At 45.1% G+C, this 20,396-nt stretch overlaps 1 protein-coding gene across 1 annotated transcript in view; it reads right to left on the bottom strand.

Moving 5' to 3' along the window:
- The window catches only part of Zfhx3 (zinc finger homeobox 3), a 1,006,519-nt gene that overhangs the window by 911,567 nt on the left and 74,556 nt on the right, over positions 1-20,396 (bottom strand). The gene's annotated exons all lie outside the window — the stretch shown is intronic.

The raw sequence follows: 20,396 nt of genomic DNA, 5'->3' as shown, positions 1-20,396 counted from the left end.
AAGATGTGGATGCTGAGCAAGGTCTACTCTAGCTGGGAAGATCACCAGGAGCAAAGCCTCATGGGAAACATGGTGATGGGTGAAATGAGGAGAGGGATGGGTCAGTCAGAAAGTGTTTGCTGTACAAGCATGAGGACCTGAGGCCTTGAAGACCTGAGCTCATCCCTCGACACATCAAGTTGAGAGTGATTGGACATGCCTGGAAGGAATCTTAGCACCGGGGGAGCTGACCAGTCAGCCTAGTGTAATTGGTGAGACCCAAGGTTTCAGTGAGAGACCCTGTCTAAAACAAAACGGTAACAGCGTCTGAGGAATGACACCCAAATAGAGTAACAAATCTCCAAATGCGTTGTACCCATATATAAGCGCGCGCACGTGCAGACACACACACACACACACACACACACACACACACACACACACACACAGTAGTAGTGAAAGTCCCGAGAAGATGGGTAAACAGAGGAGAGACAGGCCGGCATTTAGGCTCTAATCATACAGAACTGAGAGCCTGGAACAAATTATTGAAGCCCTCCTCTGTCCCTGCACCTAAAGGGGGGAATAAAAACAAGCAGCACTGTAGGAATGAAGGGCTAGATGAGATTACACGTACCAAGCGCTTCCAAGTCAGCATCTGGCATCTAGAAAGCAAAGCTCTACTTGATAGCCAGGACACTTCCTCAACTGTGACCAAAAGGGAAAAAGGAAAACAGATCCTCTCTGCTAGAAATGTTTTTAAAACTTAATTTAATAATACATGCACATCATTTTTACAAACCAAAGTCCTCCAAGGAATCACAGCCTCCTGCCTCACCCGCCTCCCGCTCCCCACTTCTTGCTTCCAGAGGGACCCACTTTTAACTTCCGTGTTTGCTGCTTTTTCTGTTTGTCTCTGTGCTCCTTTTTTTTTTAAAGTAATCTCGTTATTGTGCTCCACGTCATCATTTTGTGGTGGTTGGGGGGAGGGGCGGGCAGCAGAGGTCAACACAAGGTGTCTTCACTTGCTCTTCATCTAGTTGATGGGTTGATGGCGGGGGTGGGGGTCTCTTTGTGAACTTGGAGCTTACCGGCTCAGCTAGGCTGGCTGGCCAGCAATCCCAGGAATGTGCCTGTGTCTGTGCTAGAGTTACACACGTCTGCACCCAGCTTTCACGTAGGTGCTGGTGATCAAATGTCCGTCCTCACGCTTGCATGGCAAACACTTCACCAACTGAGCCATCTCCCCCAGACCGTGCCTGCACATTTCTGACTGGTTCATTTTACTAATGGCTTCGTCTTACTTTACAGCGGGGTCTGTACCTCGTCTGTGCCTTCAGCATCTACCGATGGCCTTCTCTTTGCTCTCTGTGTTTTTATTTCACACTGTGGAAGATGAGCTTTCAAAGAGCACTCCTCCCGCTTGCACATGCCATTCTCCTCCACATTTCGGCTACATACCGATTTTTGTTAAATTAGTTCTTGCTGTCTGTAGTGTGCTGTCCATACATGAGCCTTGTGGTTTATCACAAGCATAGTTCTTATCTTCACAACGTTTTTGCTTTTCCAGGACTTAATACTAACTTGCTTTCTTTTTTCCTTTGGTTTTCTGTATATCATTAATCTATCAGTGATTCTCTGCCACAGTCATGGGTTTCCTCTGACAACGTTTAGACACATCACATAGTTTACGGACTATATTGCAATAGTTTCCATTTTCTTAAAGACACAGGACATCAGGTTTGCCTTGCTGGACTATTCTGGATTTCTGTTTTAAAGCCTTTACTATGCCAGGGTCCTGTGGACTTCCTTCACTGTGATTTAAAGTACCATTTGCCTCTTTATCTTTAATCTCTCTGTTGTTAGGGTAAAGAGACGGGATAGATGTATTTTAAACCAATGGCTAGACAATAGTTTGGGCATTGACTTCCACACTAGAAATGCTTTTTTACTCAATATTTAATATCTATTTCCCTGAGAGGCGCCAATGATGCTCTTGCTGGCATTGCTTTCCTCTCAGATGTTTGATCCCAGTCTGTATGAAATGTCAGTGGTACTCCTGGATAAGTGGAGATTATTCCTCATCTTGAAAGCAGTTCTAAAAAAAAATTTTAAAAATTTAAAACAAAAAAGGGCTAGGGATTTAGCTCAGTGGTAGAGCGCTTTTAGCAAGCGCAAGGCCCTGGGTTCAGTCCTCAAAAAAAAAAAAAAAAGAAAGAAAGAAAAGAAAAGAAAGCAGTTCTAAACAGTGTCCTGTAACTAAGTTCATGTGCCTGGCATCTTCCTTATCTGAATAGCTTAATTTCATTTTAAGTTACCTCCTGCTTTTTGTACCATTTCTGTTTCCCCTGAGTTCATCTCTCTTCTCCTTTGATTCTGTCTCTATCATAATGGTAAATGGCTCCTGTTATGTTTGGAAAAACTCTGTTAATTCATATTTTTGCTGGAATCTTTATATGGTGTTATTGGTCTCCATGCTTAGAGCAAAGCCCAGTATTTGAGACTCCAGCTAACATATCTGCAGTTTTTTTTCTCTTGGGAGGCTTTAAGATGAGCCATAGAAACAGCAGGTGGGGCAAGAAGGTCTCATCATTCAGTCTGTAGACAATATTTAACCCACAGAGCAGGGAACAGCAGTCTTCACTCAGCTGTTCTGATACCCCTGTTCACCCTCTCTAGAGCTTTGAGTATCTGGTTAATTTGGACAAAGAGGTCTTCTCTTAGAACAGTGGCTCTCAGCCTATGGTTTGCAAGCCCTTTGGAGGGTCACATCAGATATTCTGCATATCAAATGTTCTCATTACAATGTATAAAGTAAGCACTATTACAGTTATGAAGTAGTAACAAAATAATTTTATGGTTGGGGATCACCACCCCTTGAGAAACCGTACTGAAGGATCACAGCACTAGGAAGGTCGAGAACCACTGGCTTAAAGGAACCAGATGGTAGATCAAATGATCAACTGCCTTTTAGGAAAGTTCCACCAGTTGTCACATTCCCAACCAACCCTCACCTGTGTCCACACCCACTAAATGAGTTCCCATCCATTCAACTGCTGTCTTGCCTCCAAATTCCTGGTGCTATCACATCCTCTCCTATAGTCTTTATTATTTAGGATTTTATGCTTTCTTTTCAACTTTAGCTGGCACACTGGACAATCTGAGAGCTCTCGGAGACAAGGCCATGTGCTCAGGGTACTGTGTTTCCGTATTGTGTCTCCTCAGAGACACTTCCTGGTGAGCCAGTTTCATCCTATCCTTTGGAGCACTTTCTCTCTGGAATGGTAGCAAATGATCATTGCTGATTTATCGAGTGCAATAGCAAAAGGGAGAGCAAGTGAGCAATGTCAACGCTTCAATAAAGCTCAGGCCATATGGTGATGAAGATATACTCAGAGGTCTGGATGGATGGTGGGTGCAAGGCCAGACCAGCCTCAGCCAGTAGCCTCATGTGCCCCATTCTGGGTGACTGATGGGGATTGATGACAACAATATCAGTTCTGACGTTCAGGATGATCCAGGGACTGACATGCTCTGTGGCTCTTGGTCTCAGCCTTTCTGACACCCTCACACCAGCGCTGCCCATTTAGCGAGCCCTGGCCTCATTTGGTATTCAGACAGCATTTGTTTAGTCCCAGGAATGAAGGGGAATAAGTTTCACGTAGCTTCATCTTAATGAAAGTTTATTATGTTGTAAATCTGATGTAATTTCTGGGGCTTGCCGCTTTGCATGATGGATGCCTTATCTGGCCCAAGAATCATAAGAAGTGACTTCATAATATACTCACTACAGATCCCAACATTGGAAAGACCTACTCTATAAATTTTCTGCTTAAATGCTGGCACTATTTCCTTAAGAGGTGTGTGTGTGTGTGTGTGTGTGTGTGTGTGTGTGTGTGTGTGCATGTGCACACACCCTATACAATTTATATACCAGCCATGCCCCCCACCCCCAGGATACAAATTACACAGTTCAAATGTTCCAACTGGAAAAGAGTTCATGGATGAATTGTTTGAAGAAATGTGGACTGGTCTGAAAGACAACTTGAGGCACACTAGAAGAAAGTTACATGTATGACCTAGGGTCTTTTAAAGACAGATACAAGCAGGTGAGACTCTCAGAGAGAAGGACTGAAGCCTCACCCTCCTGCCCACCATTATATTGAGCATCCTATTCAACAGCCAAAGTCAACACTTCCTGGAAAGGGAAGGAGATGGGAGAAGGAACTCACTGAGTTCTTCCTCAGGGTCACCAAAAGAATAGCAGGCAGTGGGACATGTGCGACTTGGTGAACACAGACCTTTTAGGTAGACACAGTAAAGACAGAGGTAGGGGCAGGTGAAGGCCTAGCTGCTAAGTGACTGTCCAAGCCTCTGTCATCAATTCCGTTACATTTGCTTGTTTTATGTTCGTTTTGTGCATTTGACTGGAAGCTGCTCAAGACGACAATCTTTGCATGCAATCTTAGTCAGGATTGAAATCAGTTTATAAAACAAAAATCACCCTGGTAGCCAATCAACCAAATATCTCAATTCATAAAAATGGAGATATGAGAAAAAACTTAACTTTGTGGCATACGTGACTTCAAAAACCACATAACCTGTCTGTTCACGCACACCCTGACATCAGAAATAAAAAGTCCTGGAAAGTACTTCAAACATTAGTATTATTTTGGGGGAGGTTGTATTGTTTTGTATTGTATTCTTATTGCTGTGTTGGGGAAGGAATGTCAAAGCAGGACCTGAGGAGCTGAGGTGGACGCATCTTTGGATCATAGCAGAATGGGAGAGATACCCCCATTTAAAAAGACAAGAAGAATCAAACAGACAACAACAAACCAACCAGTGCCAGGTAAAAAGTGCACAGTCAAAACCACATTCTATCATCCATGTTTCTTCAGCTTCTAATTTTCTCCATTTCCCTGTCTCCGTCTCTCACCCTTTCTAAAATGGACACTCAAGCCTCAGGCTACATCACCACCGAGGTTTTATTATAAAATACATTTCAAAATAATGGTTGCAAGTCTCAGAAGCAGAGGAGAAGTAAACAAGGCCTCTTTCTCCGACTAAATGACGAATTAAAAGCAGAGCTCTGCTGTTCTGCCTCATCTATTATCACATTGCACTCTTCCAGCCAGAATTAAGGTTGGGTCAGCACCTCCATTCATATACCCCTCTTTTCAAGGGTTTATAATTCAGCCATAAAAATTTGCTCCAGGCTGAAACTTCCCATGCAAAAGGCCTCATTGCAGGGCCAAACTTAGGGACAAATTGAAAGGAGCAAGAAGTAGATTCTCTATGCTGAGGCTTAAAAAAAAATTAAACAACAAAATGCCCTCATGGGTAGCCTATCATGCAAATTCAGAATGTGTCCTGAATTTTATGGAGACCTCAAGCACAAAAGAAGATGAGAAAGGGAATTACCATTTTGTTGTTTGTTGTTTTGTTTCTCTTGTGGAAATCACTATGGGAACACAGCAGCACTGGTCACAGGTAGATACTAAGAACAAATTTACATAATATGCTATATGTTTAGAGAATCAGATTACAAATTGTATCTGCCCTGTGATAACTCTTTACATTATGACTCAACAGTGGTAAACTATTAGAAAATGGGTGCTCATAGTCCTGCCTCAGACACCTAATCTGACATGAAAAAAATATGCCTGCCATTCTTCCTCCCATTTTCATATCAAAAGATAGTCAATCTTTATTCTAGTATGCTAACTCCAGAGACCCTGGATACCTGTGATATCATTCTGCCCCTGCACAAACTTAACCTGCAAGTATAACTGTGGTGGCCCTATTCTGATGGTTGATAGTACCCTGCATCGAAAGTTTGTTTCCTGGAGTGTTAAACCTCACTCAAGAGAAGAACAGACAGCTGATGATCTACAAGTTGAGCCAGCAAGTGGTATGTACCAACAATGTGCAGCAGAAATTGTGACTTTACTTTGCAAACTGGAAAAGCAATTTTGCAACAAGTTTTTCTGAGAGTCAGGGCTGAAGGTGACCCATGATCCCTACAGGAATAGAACAGCTTCCAGAAAGTATCTTTTAGAGCTAATCTCCAATGCTTACGAGTATTTTCAACTGAAACTGAAGGATTTCTGAACTTGAGGCCAAGTGTATTGGCTGGTAATTCTCAATCTCAGCAAGCTTCAGAACTGTTCCATTCACAGACCTCCTAGTGCCTTAAGTCTGACAGAGAATTTACATCCCTGTTAACATATTTTTTCTAAATTAAAACATTTTTGTGTGTATGCATATGTGGATATCTTCCTCTATGAGCTTCCACCTTATTCTTCTTAGTTGGTGTCTGTCACTGAACCTGGAGATTGTCATCTTAACTGTGTTGGCTTACTGACCAGCAAGCACCAGAAATGAATATCCTGTTTGTATGTGCAAGCGCATGTGTGCACACATGTGCGCACACATGTGCGCGTGTGCATGCACACGCACACACACACACACACACACACACACACACAGCAGTGCTAAGGTTACAGGCATGTGCAGCCACATCCCAGCTACTTACACAAATGCTAGAGATCTAAGCTCAGATTCTCATGCTCTTAGAGCAAGTATTCTTACTCACTGAGCCATCTTCCCACCCTGGGGATTCATACTTTTAACAAAGCCCACTCTGGTGGTGTGGAAATCATGCTTGGGAACACCTTGCTTCCATCTTGCAAGTACCTGGTAGTGAGAACAAAAGAGTAGGGAGATGCTCTAAATGGTGTGGGACTCTAAATCATTGTCTTCAGAAGAAAGGCTTCTAAAGCATCCAGCCGTCTCTGGAGCTCCCAGAACCCTGGTAATGTGATCAGCATGCATTTAGCTTGCAAACCATCTCGTTTACAGATGGACAAATGCCAGGCGATAAATCAATGGCAGGGCCCGCATAAAGAACCAAAGTTCCAGGCTCCCTAATACCACCATCCAGGTGTGTGCTGACCTATGTCGGCCAATGGGCCATTCTTCATAATATTAAATCATAGCATATGCTGCCTGCAGGTGATTCTGAGTGGCATCGTGATATATCCCACAGGCATCGCAAAAGCAGATGGCTTTCATAGCCATAGACGCTCAAGATCTGCTCTAGGTACCCACCTTTATTTCAGGCCATTAAAGGGGGGGCCTCAAGAAATGTAACATCAACACGGAAAAGAAAAAAGGCTTCTCTTTCCTGGAGGAGAAGAGGGGTGTGACCATGTGAGCACAGTGTCATCTCAATAAAGCACGCCAAGAAAAATCCGGGCACCGAAATATCTGGGCAGCAATCAACATGATCTTATCTCAACATTGAGATGGGAAAGGGAGCTGGCAACCCTAAATCACTGAAGTAATGTGCGGTGGAAAAGAAAAGGACAACTGTGGACAAATTCAGAGAAGAAAGTTTTATTAATTCTAAATATGCCTTTCCCCCACTGGGCTTACACTAGCATTCCCCCTAATGGGATCCAGATGTTCCGCCAGCCTGGAAGTAGCTACCTAGGAAGAAACAGTAGCTCGCCTCCTTTAAGTTAAAAGGGCGAAATCGCGGAGCTACAGCCTGATTTACAATTTCGTTCAATCAGCACCCACAGCACGGAGGGATGGAGAACTGTGGGCCATGGATGAGGGTGAAAGTCCGCGTTGGAAAAGGCCGGCGGCTCAAGGGTTAATGCCAACCTTTCCCATGAATGCAGCTCTCTGTGTAGTAGCTAATGAAGGTAATGAAATATGGCATGTAGTTTGGCCCTTGACCATGGAGTGCACCCCCCCCCCGCCCCTCTGCGCTGCGAACAAAGCCAAAACAGATGTAGCAACTTCTGTATGGTTTGGGGTTGGCGTCTGTTAAACAGACCAGGTGACCCCCACATTCCCAGAACGTTCACTTCTGACACACGCGCCCGCGCGCGCGCGGCATTATCTGAGAAGATGCTGCCTTTGTTTGTGAAGTGGGAAGAGAAGTGAGGGACTGAGACAGGGATGCAGCAGAGGGGGGAAGGGGAGGGGTGACCGGAGCAGGAATGGGGTGTGGGTGGAGGCTGGGCCAAACTCCTGTCCTCTTCTGTTCTATGCCCTGGTTCTCCTCCACCCCATGCCTGCCTGATTCCTCCCCACTCAGTGTGAAATGGAAAAACAACAACAAAACAAAACAACAACAACAAAAAAAAAACTCTTCCTTCTCCGAGGCAAAGGGGCAGCCAGGCTTCTACCGGAGAGCCTAGCACAGAGTCTCCTCGTGCCTTTACTACTCCCTTCAAAGAAAGGTAACAAATGAGACCTAAGGATGGGAACTAATTGCTGAAGCTACTTGGGCTGGTCACTGTAGACAATTAAAGGGCAGCCAGCCACTCCTCAGCAAACGCTACTTCTCAGGTTCCCATGTGGGCTGACATGGCCCGAATGAAAACACAGTTCTGGTGACTAAAACTACCCTTCACCCTTGAGGACCACTGGATGAGGTGGCTGTGCAATGTCGCCCCTCCCTAGGGGTCTTAAGTGATTTTTTTTAAAAAAAAGAACATATCATCAAGTCTTGGCCTAAATATAGCATTTTTCCCCTCAAAGGGGATCAGACTGTGGGCAAAGTTAGGGAGAAAGAGAAAAGGAAGGGGAGGAAGAAGATGAGGGGAACCTTGGCAAGTGGGAGCCTGTTCCCAATGTTGTTTATTATCTTCAGCAGACACTGACATGTGGCTTTTGAAAGCGGATACTGTACCTTTAACCTTGACTCCACAAGTATTCTTAATCTGTGATGCAAACTGAGGTTCCAATCTGGAGAGCTCTGGAGTAATGGCTGAGGGGAGGGGTGTGGCTGGATTTATTTATGAGGTGCGGGGAAATTTTTGACATCCCAAGCTACAGCCATTACTCACATGTTACATGACACAAGATTGGCCCTTTTAATGCAGCAACATCACATAAAAATATGATTTTTGTCCTGTGACAGCAGGCCAATCATATGCTGCTCACCTACCTACCCACTGAAATGTAATCTTTTTGGGTCAAAGGCCCCAAGAAAGTGATTCAACTGGGTGGCTACGGTCTTCATTAGACTCCGGGAAAAAGGGATTTGGATGAAGCTCAATGGGTAACCTAAATTATAGAAGGATGTGGATGGATAGATGAATCGAGGAGAGCATTCTGGAACAGCCCACAAGGCCATCACAGGACCTTCTCAGCACGGTTCTCCACAGTTGCTCCCTTACATAGGGAAGAAAATGGTGGGGACACCAAGAGACTCCCAATTTTTACAAAACACTAAGATACACTTCAGCCCAAATCCCATCCATGCAAAGACACAGTGTGCTAATTAAGAAACCAAGAAAAAAATCTGGAATATGTAGAGAGCTGCGACGTTCCAGGCCTCAAAGATGGCGCTGGTTTCTGCCTTCCACCCTCCCAACGGTGAGCGCTCCTTGCAGTAAACAAGTCCTTATTTGGCTATGTCTGCCTGGCCCGCTAGCTTCTGCATAGTGACAGCCTATCTACATGACCCACGTGGCTTGCTAGGACTGGCCAGTGCTAGCTATTTAAGTATGGTGCAGGGCGTTCCCCGGGGAGAGAGAGCCAGAAGAGAGAGAGAGTCAAAAGGTTGTATCAAGGTTCCTGAGTAAAACTGCTTGAAGAAGATCTCCTGTGGTCGTGTCTTCCTTGCTGGTCGAGGTTGGGCGCGGCAGGAATAGAGAATAAAAGACATTCGACACAGGTGCAAAAGTCCCCTACTCAAAACCTTCTTCTTCCCACGATTGTATTTGTGACATGACGATCCTGGTGGAGATATATGAAGCCCACTTTGCAGACAAGATAGCTAACAGCCTAAAACAATGGCTTCTCCAGAGCTGGAGAGATGGCTCCAGGGTCAAGAGCACTGGCTGCTCTATCAAAGGACTCAGGTTCAGTTGCCAGCATCCACATAGCCACTCACATCTGTAACTCCAGCCCCCAGGGGCTCTGATGCCCTCTTCTGATCATTCTTACTAAAAAATGCTTTATCTGTGGCCATATATGTGTAAATGACTTCTTAGGTTCTGAAGCTTCAGATGCAACAGCTTTCAACATTTTCCTCTTTCGTCATTTATTATGTATCTTTCTTGCATGGAGAGGAAGCTTGCTCGCCTCATTTGAACGTAGGTGGTGTGTGACCCAGAAATCTCTGAGCTCATACATCTCATAGCTAAACCTGTCCAGTATCTAGGTAGAGGAGAAAGCACCTCTTCGTAAAACAATAGCTTGGGGCTGGGGGGATCAACTCATTACACTCATTACAATGTGAGCCCTGGAAGATGGGGACCTGAGGTACCCGGTGCCTGTGTGCAAAGCCAGGTGTGGTTTCTCTGTCTGGAATCCAGCACTAGGAAAGAGGAGGAGGTGGAGTCCTGGAGCTTCTGGCCAGCCAAGCCTAGTGACAAATTCCAGAGCGGCGAGAGACCCTGCCTCAAAAAAAACCAAAGCGGAACAACACTGAGCACATGCACACATGCTCCTCCTGGACCCACACCTACAGGTACTCAAATCACATAGATCTAGACTCTGAAACCCCTGCCTTCTTGTTCTGTTCACAAACACACCCGGGATAGATGCTTGCACTTCAATTAGCAACACAGCAGCAAGCTCCTGAGGAGCAACCTGAATGGGGTAGGTGGTGGCTTGAGGTGCTGGCTCAAGGATGAATGACCTGGGTGCCCTAAGCTGCTGAAGGGACAGCAGGAATGGGGAGAGATCACAGGCTTTGACCCAGCGGGGAGTCTGGAAGGCAGGTCATGCACCCTGAGCATCTGGCTCTGATACACATGCCAAGAAAACTCAATCCAGTCCAAAAAGATGTCCATGACTTTGCTTTCTTTAGGAGCTCGTGGCTTAAACAGAGCCAATTCAGTCCCTTTATTTAAAGGATCTGCTAACTGCAAAGACAAGCTGAATAGCGGCTTGTGTTGCCATGTTCAGGGCTAAGACGGTCAGAGAGACGATCTCTAACAAGTAGCAAACTGGAGTCTGTGTTTCCTGGCTGCTGCATGGAAGGCAACATGGACGTGGTTGGTAAAGAAGAACGGGAATAATAGAGTGTGGTGGTGTACACCTTTGACCCCAGCACTCAGAGGCAGAGGCAGATGGGTCTCTGTGAGTTTGAGGCTAGCCTGGTCTACATAGTGAGTTCAAACCAGCTGGGGCTGTGCACTAAGATTCTGTCTCATAAAAAAGAAAAAGGAAATAGAAAATCCAGCTGTACTATCAAAATCCGACTTATATGGCTGTGAGAGAGAGATCAGTGGGTAAAATCAATGAGTTCAAATCCCTGGAAATCACATAAGGCTGGCCCAGTCATACATGTATATGTGCCCATGTTCCTACAAAGAGAAAGAAGAAACTCTCCCTAGTGCATAGGCCAGCTAACCTAGCACACATAGTTTTGAACAAAAGGCCCTGTATCAAACAAGACAGATGGCAAGGACACACATCCAAGGTGGTTCTCTGACCTAAGATTCACTCTGGGACATGCTCACACCATACTCATACATGCATGCATCATGGATGCACACACATACACGCTACAGGTCTTTTCTTGTAAATTGTGGCCATGCCCATTAAGACTGTCAAGATGTGCTAAGTGTTCTGTAAGATAGTCCAAAAAGCACGGATCACACCACTTCTGTTTCCAGAATAATGTCTTCCTTGCTTTCATTTTAAGCACTGACCCTCCCTAACTTAGGACTTTATGCAGAACTTCTTTTCCCGAAAGCAGACACTACAAGGCCTTTCTGCGCCTAGCTGAACTGCAGTGCCATGTAGACACGGGGGACCCCTCCTACATCCTGTAGGGTTCTGCAGTGTGATGCCAATATATAGGTTGGACTTTATATGGCTGCCTCTGTTTTGCTTCAACAAGTTCAGGAAATCTACGGGATTCAACCTAATCCATCTGTGAGTCTGGTAAACAGATAACACTCAACGCTCATGTGAAATGGCAAAGGAGAAGCGGGAGATCTTCGTGGGTTGTTTCTAAGAGAATGACTTAATTCCATAATGCCGTTACCTTATTCTAACCTAATTTTTGACATCTTCATGAATGCAAAGGAAAGCATTATTATTTTTATGATTTGTGTTTGGAAGCAATTAAAAAAAATAGAGTATAAAATATGACCAGAGCCATTCAACCTTGGACCCAGCCATTGTCGATTCAGAGGTAAAGACAAAAATCTCAGACGATGGTACCGAGAGGCTCGAAGCATCCCATCGCCTAAACTCTAGATGCCCCGACGACTTGAGAAAGTAACCTGACTGGCAGCAAAGAAGTTAACTAATCTTACCATATTCCTGTTGTTGTCTCTTACAGCCAAGCATTCAAGGAAAATGGCCCAGACAGTGGGAAATTACAGTTTTCCAATAAGAGAGACCAACCATAGTTCTGCAGTTCTCACTTGGGAATGAGCACATGTCACCGAAGAAGAGAAATAGCAGCAGGCTCTAAAATTTGCCCAGTGCTACTGGAAGGAGGTAAGGGTAACACGGCCATAAGCTGTAGAGAGGCTCAAAAAAAAAGGGCTGTGGTTGCCTCCACATATCCTAGTAATTGGAGTGCAAGGCAGGGCATCTGCAGGTCGAGGTCAGCTGGAGGTCATGGCACCTCTGCAGATGGGCTTCATAATAGCCCAGATAATGCATGCTTCAGGGAGAGAGTGGGGGCAGCCACATAAAGAGATAGCAAACGGAACCCAAAACTGGCTTATGGCTTGTTCATGAAATCCTGTGAATAATTTTAACCCCTGCGTTACTAGCACAGTCATGTGACCTTGAATGCTGAATAGTTTTCAAGATAAGAAATGAAACCAGTTTAAAAAGAAAAACAAAACTGAATGTGGGCCACATCAGCTGGCCAGTTACAGGCAAGTCCTAGCAGCCAACAGGGACAGAGAATGGGCCCAAATTTCAGAGAATGAGGTGAACCCTTGGCCTTGTGATCTGCTCCATAAGGCCATAGCCTCTTTCAACAGTGTTTCTAGAACATGAAAGAGTAACAAAACACTGGGGCACACCAAGGGCTACTGGGTAAATGTGTGGCGTTGTCAAAAAGCAAAACACGTTTTCCTCAAAGTCTAAGGCCCAAGAGACATAGCTCAGTTGATGGAGTTCTTTGCCCAACACGGACGATTCGATCCCGAGCACTGACTAAAACCAGATGTGGCAGCACATGCCTGCCATCCCAGCCCTCAGTAGGTAGGGGCAGGAGGACCAGGGAATATTCCAGATAGCCTCATACCTACATGAGCGGTAGAGATGCCCAATGGCTACTGAGAGAGGAAGTATTGGTTTCCTCCAGGGATAACCACCCACACTGCAGAATCGTCTTCTAAAGACACAATATCCTTGGTAGGCTGCTCGGGAGTCGGGCAAGTTGAGGTTGCAGAGGGCACAGTTGAGAGGAAAAGAGAAAAGCTGGCTAGAAGAAATTGTGTCAGAATGAGGTGGAAGGAGCATGTGAGGCAAGAAGAAATAAAGGAGAGAGAAGAAAGAGTTCCACATGATAAGAAGCAGGAACTCAAGCTGGAAAAGGAAACAAGTGAAGATGTACGTATTCTCCTGTCAGCTCCAAACTTCACACCACACACACACACACACACACACACACACACACACACACCACCCATACACACGCATATACACCATAGACATACCACACACACACCACAGACATACCACATACACACACATACTATACATACATACATACACATACCACAGACACACACACCACACAGACACACACACATACACCATAGACATACCACACACAGACACACATACCACAGACATACCACATACACACACATACTATACATACATACACATACCACAGACACACACACCACACAGACACACACACACAACCCATACACACACACATACACCATAGACATACCACACACAGACACACACACACACACACACCACCCATACACACACATATATACCATAGACATACCACACACACACCCCACAGACATACCACATACACACACATACTATACATACATACATACACATACCACAGACACACACACACAACCCATACACACACACATACACCATAGACATACCACACACAGACACACATACCACAGACATACCATATACACGCACATACTATACATACATACACATACCACAGACACACACACCACATAGACACACAGACACACAGACACACAGATACACACACTACACACACATGCATACATACACATACCAAAGACACATAAACCACACATATACACACACACTACACACACACCACATAGCACACATATACCACACAGAGAGACACAGAAACATACATCTCTCTTTCTCTCTCTCTCTCTCTCTCTCTCTCTCTCTCTCTCTCTCTCTCACACACACACACACACACACACACACACACACATCTCACACATACGCACACAGACACACAGACATGCACACATACACCACACAGACACACAGACACACACACCACACATACCACACATGCCATGCACACACCAACTCCGGCCTGAAATTTGGACCATACTTTGGGCTCCTCAGATGCTCTGCTAATATGAAGTAACAGGCCTACATTAAGAGCACACAGCAGCTTGCCCCTGTGCTCCATCCTTCCCCAAGCACCGAATGTTCTTGGAGCTTCCCAAGTGTCTGTTCAGAGCCTGTGAACAACCCCTTTGATGGCAGCTGATGAGGCAGTCCTGAGTCTGGAAACCCTACAATGAGGCTCTCAGCCTCTTCATTCACAAAAGGACCACAGATAACTAAAGAGAAGGGCTGGGGTGGAGATTAATGTGTAATAACTGTAATGCGTTCTGAAAAATAGTAAGACAAGCAGAAGAGGAAAGGGAAGCCATCTTAGTTGCAAGATGGATGCTCTCATGGGTCCAAGTTGTGAGGGCAAACCTCAGGCCTGTGTCTATAGGGCACCTGGGTAGCAGAGGAAGACCTGGGCGGGGTTTGCTTTGACCTTTGTTTGAAGCAGTTTCATCTACAAAAGTGAAAAGGTGGGGTTATTCATTTTTATCCTGAAAAACTGGTCCCCGTGTTTCATGTGCGCTTCATTTCTGAAAATCCTCTTGAGATAGCAAAGACTCCACCCAGAGCATCCCAGGAAAGAGCACAAACTCACTCCCTTGAAATCTGTGAAGCAGGTGACAAAGGACCTAGGGCCCTCTTGAGTCTTTACCCTCTAAGTGGTGGAGAGTGTTGAAGATGATAGAACGTCAGGCTTCTCACTGAACAAATCCAAGCCTCCAGTGCTGATTCTGCCGTCGGCACCAATTACATACATACTACATACATGCACACATAGCATTAACGGCAATCGTTCATACAGCCATCACAGCTGGAAGAGGACTCCAGCCTCACAAGCCGCAAGCCCTTACTTATCAGTGGTTATGATCATGGGTTTGGAGTGCTCTTTGTTGGCCCATAAATAATTACTGTAATTTATGATCTATTTTTTTCTTTCCTTTTTCCCCATTCTAAAGCCCACCCACAAATTCTACCCATGCCAGCCTAAATCAAAATAATGAAAGCTCAGCACTCCTCCAAGGCTGCAGCTCCTGCTGCTTTCTCAGCTGGCTCCCCAGCCTGACAGGACCTGGACCGCACCACCCTCTGAGCTGCCTACCCGAAGTTGCCCCCAGGTACCAGAGCAGGGCCAAGCAACATTGCTAAGGCTGAAGTTTATGCTACACCCACTACCAAGAAGAAAAAATGTTTCTGTCCTTTTTTGCAAGAGAACAGATCACAGAATCAAGACACTGTGCTTGCTGATGGTCCTGATACAGTGACATTATAAAAGACCCATCAGCTAGAGGGTCTTGGTTCTCCAGCCACTTCCCAGCCCTGCTAGTTATGAACATGGTACACCAACTCCCTCCCTTCACAGTGCAGTTGCTACACCCTCTCCATAATGAGCACTGCCAACAACAGGGACGCTGCCTGGGAACGAATGTTACCACTTAGATTCTAATAAAAGAGAACTTGGAGCAGGCTGTACCCAGGTGCCTTTTATTTCTGCTTATATTCAATTACAGAGCACATGTTCTTAGCGAAATTGTTAAAGAGGGATTTGTTTATTTTCGTGGGGCTTTTATCCTCCCCGGTAAAACAAAATCTTCGTCACAGATGCAACTCCCCACTCCTGGTACCTTAATGAGTCAAACTAGCACATGGGAAGTCCGTCAGTACTTACTGGGCCAATTCATATTTTCTGAATGACTAAACAAGGCCAGCCAGCCTAGGAGGGAGGCAGGGTAAAGGGGTGTGAGTAGGGGGTGGCAACAGATCTTGACCCACAATTCGATGCTGGTTCCACCACTCAAAAACTAATCTTTGGCTAATTACAGCAAGCAGTGGAGAACAGAAGGCAGAGCCCGAGGATGAATGCTGACAACTGGGAATATGGATTCATGTTTTCACCCTACTCATGTGACATTCACGGTGGGAACATCAGCTCACTTCCCTGTTCCCACGTCCACAGCTGCAAATAATTTGAAAATCCTGGTAATCGTTTAAGATTTGTTATGTATGTGTATGTGCATATATACGCATGAGGGTGTGTATCTGTGCATGCGAGTACCTGCAGAATTCAGTTTTAAAAAGGTGCCAAAACCCCCTCAAAGCTGGAGGGAGTGGTGGCTATGAGACCCCCGAAATGCATGCTAAGAACTGAGTTGCCCTCTGACCTCCATATACTCATGATCACACACACATTTATACATATATGAGCCACAGAAATATGCAAAATAAATATATAAGAGATAATAATTTGGGGTGTATATGTGGTTTTGCAAGATCAGATTGATCAGATTATCAGAAGCATGAATTGGAAGGGTGGTAGGAAGTTAGAGAAAAAAATGGGACCTTTCTGACTTTTTCTTGGCACATGTTTGCATGACTGGTCATTATATGACTTCCTATAGTTAGAATGTGGGAAAATTTAGTAATGATCTGGAAGTGGAAAAGCAAGAAAGGCAGGAAATGAAACAACAAAAAGTTACCCCAGGTTCTAGCTACTTTACCATAAGGATCTACAGCGGTCCCACAGCACAGCAAGGCTACTCCCATGGGGCGGATTCTCAGCAAATGTTTGTTGAGTGAATGAATGAATGAAAGCACACATGCATGCTAAGCCTACAAAAACGGGTATTAAATGTGCCTGGAAGAAGTTATGACTTGGGGCCCAAGGAAAGCTTTATCTGCACACTTCACTTCTCTGTCCTCTAAAGAACAACAGATTAGTGTTTTATATAACTTACAACCCTCCGAGGCCCTTTAGAACTTCTACTATCTGGGCAAACGTGAGTCAGTTCTTGGAAAATATGGGGATCTTGTATAATGCCTGCACTCACCCGGGAAAACTGCAGCTGCTTCCGTATCCTTTGGAGTGGAAGACTGAATGCTTTCGTCTTTCTGGCACTTGGAATGTTGCTATAAAACCATTTTTTATTGTTTTCTAAACTCTCTGAAGCCATACATGTTCACATCAGAAACCATATGCACATACATACCAGGATGCAAAGATACCTCTGTCCTTAGTACATGATTATCTGGGGCTTCCGTTCTGAAACCAGAGAGGAGATTGACAGACTCTATGACCCACTACTTGTCTGACACTGTTTGGGATGATCTCTCACCCAGAGTTCTGTCTTTGCCCCTGTGCAACTGGTCCATAAGGATCTGCTGGTGTGTGTGCTGGTGTGTGTGCTTGTGTGTGTGCTTGTGTGTGTGCTGGTGTGTGCGCTGGTGTGTGTGCTGGTGTATGTGCTGGTGTGTGTGCTGGTATGTGCGCTGCTGTATGTGCTGGTGTGTGTGCTTATGTGTGTGCTGGTATGTTGGCATAGGTACAGCCATGTGTACCCATGTGTGTGTGTGCTATTGTGTGTTCTGGCATGTGTGTGCTGGTGCATATGCTGGTATATGTGCTGGTGTGCCGGTATGTGTACTGACATGCATGCTGGTATGTGTACTGGTGTGTGAGTGCTGCTGTGTGTGCTTGTGTGTGCTTGTGTGTATGCTGCTGTGTGTGCTGGCGCACTGGCACATGTGCTAGCATGTGTTTTGGCGTGTGTTTCTACATTCTGACAACCGCCTTTCGTCTCTGCACATTGAAGATGCTCAGTCACCAGTCACAGAATGAATAGATGCTGAAAATCTGCTCATGATTTATTTAGTGATTAGCAAGGGTGACAAGTGCCAACAAAGTGGGGGACCCTGCCACGGTACCTGGATTCAGCTGAAGATCATCTTCTCAACACCCGTGTCCCACGGAGCTTATCTTGTAGTAGAGAGGCCAGCCACAGACAGAAGGATAGATAAGAAGGTTCCCTTTGTGGTGGGAGTAGTAGGAAGGAAGTCCAGCAAAGTACAGAGATCAAGGCACAGAGGTCGGCTGGGGGGAAAAGCACTTTCTGGAGGCTGGGTAGTAAGAGACAGCCCTTCTGAGAAGTTGGATCAGAGACTACAATGAAAAGAAGAGCATGAACCAGCCACAAGAGTATTATCAATACCTAGTACAGCCACAAGAGTATTATCAATACCTAGTACAGCCACAAGAGTATTATCAATACCTAGTACAGCCACAAGAGTATTATCAATACCTAGTACAGAACTCTAAGGTATGTAAGAGATGGGCAAGTTCTACAAATAGCCACAAAGTCTATTGTGAGAAAGAGAGAAATCAGAGACATAACCAGGGGAAGAGAGAGTCCTGGAGCCACGGCTTGGGGTCAGTATGGATGGCTTTGGAGCTATCTGGGAGAAAGAAGAGTTGCTCTCCTGCAGATGCCCACTCGGGTTTTCACAGGACGAGATTCTGGCAGGGTGGATTAGGGGGGTGGCATGAGTTCTCAGCTTACAATATCCCACAACAGCAGCTGAGAAGGTGGGGCACTCTCACAAGTCCCACTGTGACATCCTAGGGCATCAATGGTATCTTGGCTGCGTCCATGCTGGCTTTCTTGAGGCTTCCTCCCCTGCTTCTAAACTACCACCTTAACCTTCGTGATGAAGGCTACATCCCTTAAAGACCCTATTTTGGAGAAAAGAGGACAAAAAGGCTACTGATCCATGCTCTACTTCCCGAGTCCCTCCAGCCTTGACTCAGCTTCTGACCCTGCATGGTAGCTTGATTGGCTCTGAGCCAGGTGGAATTCATCATCCCCTGTGCAGATCTGAGCCTGATCCAAGCAAACGACAGTATTCTGGCCTTCCATCCCATCACCAGGTACCAGGATGAGGACAGTGGAAGAGACGTCACAAGCTTTTAATCTAGAAACAGAATCAACATGAGCAAAATGGCTACAACTAAAATTGTCACAGAACTGTTTTACTACGTGTGCCTAAGTACCTTATACCATGGATTTTGAAACAGGAGATAACAGTTCTCCGAACTCTAGGTGAGGCAGCCGGGGTAGCTGGTTTCTGAGCATTGTGCATCTCCAAAGCCAGCTTATACACCCACATCATCTTTGTTTGGCCCTATCCACCTGCCTGCTGGTCCCTCTCTCTCTGTACCTCCCAATTTCTCCTCCTTCCACCTTTTTATTGCTGAGAATGTTCATATGTATGGACCCCCAAACTTAGCGTACGTCTAGATTCATGTTCTGTAAATAAGCATAGGCATGAATCTGGTGGTACCAATAGATTCTAATAATTTCTCTTTACAGAAGACACTCCTCTACCCACTTACTCCCTCAGGACTCTGACGTCTCCCTTTCTTTCCAACATATCCTTTAAGGAGGCATCATAACAGGTAGAGTGCTCAGAAGCCAACACCGCTTCATTGTCCCAGAAATCCCTATAAACTTATCGTTGTTGTAGCCATTTACGAGCACGTGGTAATGTATTCCAAGTCACACACCTACAGATGGAGAATTAGAGTTCAAAGGTCAGGTTTAGCTTCCATGCACAGAAGATCATCCTCAAAAACCCAGTAACAAGTATTAACCTGTTTATTGAGAAAATACAAGAAGAGAGAGATGACCACCTGAACAGTCCGGCTTCTTTCTCAAGAACACTTCAGAATAAAGACTTTGGGAGAAGAAGAAGAAAATGGTTTAAATGCTACCTGTGGCTCATGGGTGTTCTTGCACAGTCCACAATCCCATAAGTAACTTCTCCTTTGGAAGATTAACCAAGGCATTAATGTTACAAAGAAACACTGAATTTTACCCATCCAAAGGAGGCAGAAAAAGTAAGTCATTGAGACTTTTGTTTTGTGGTTGTAACTATAATGGTTATTGCTGTTTTCAAATAAGAGTTATGTATATTAAGAAAAAAGCTAATGAAAGTTAATCTCTTGTATATAATATTTAAGGCTAATAGAAGCTGGATAGTCAAATGGTTGAATGAATTCATGGTGGGTGGATGAATGCATGAATGGGTGGATGGATGGGGGGGTG

The sequence above is a fragment of the Rattus norvegicus genome, chromosome 19 (assembly GCF_036323735.1).
Source record: "Rattus norvegicus strain BN/NHsdMcwi chromosome 19, GRCr8, whole genome shotgun sequence".
Taxonomy (NCBI): domain Eukaryota; kingdom Metazoa; phylum Chordata; class Mammalia; order Rodentia; family Muridae; genus Rattus; species Rattus norvegicus.
This window is presented reverse-complemented; position numbering and strand designations above follow the sequence as displayed.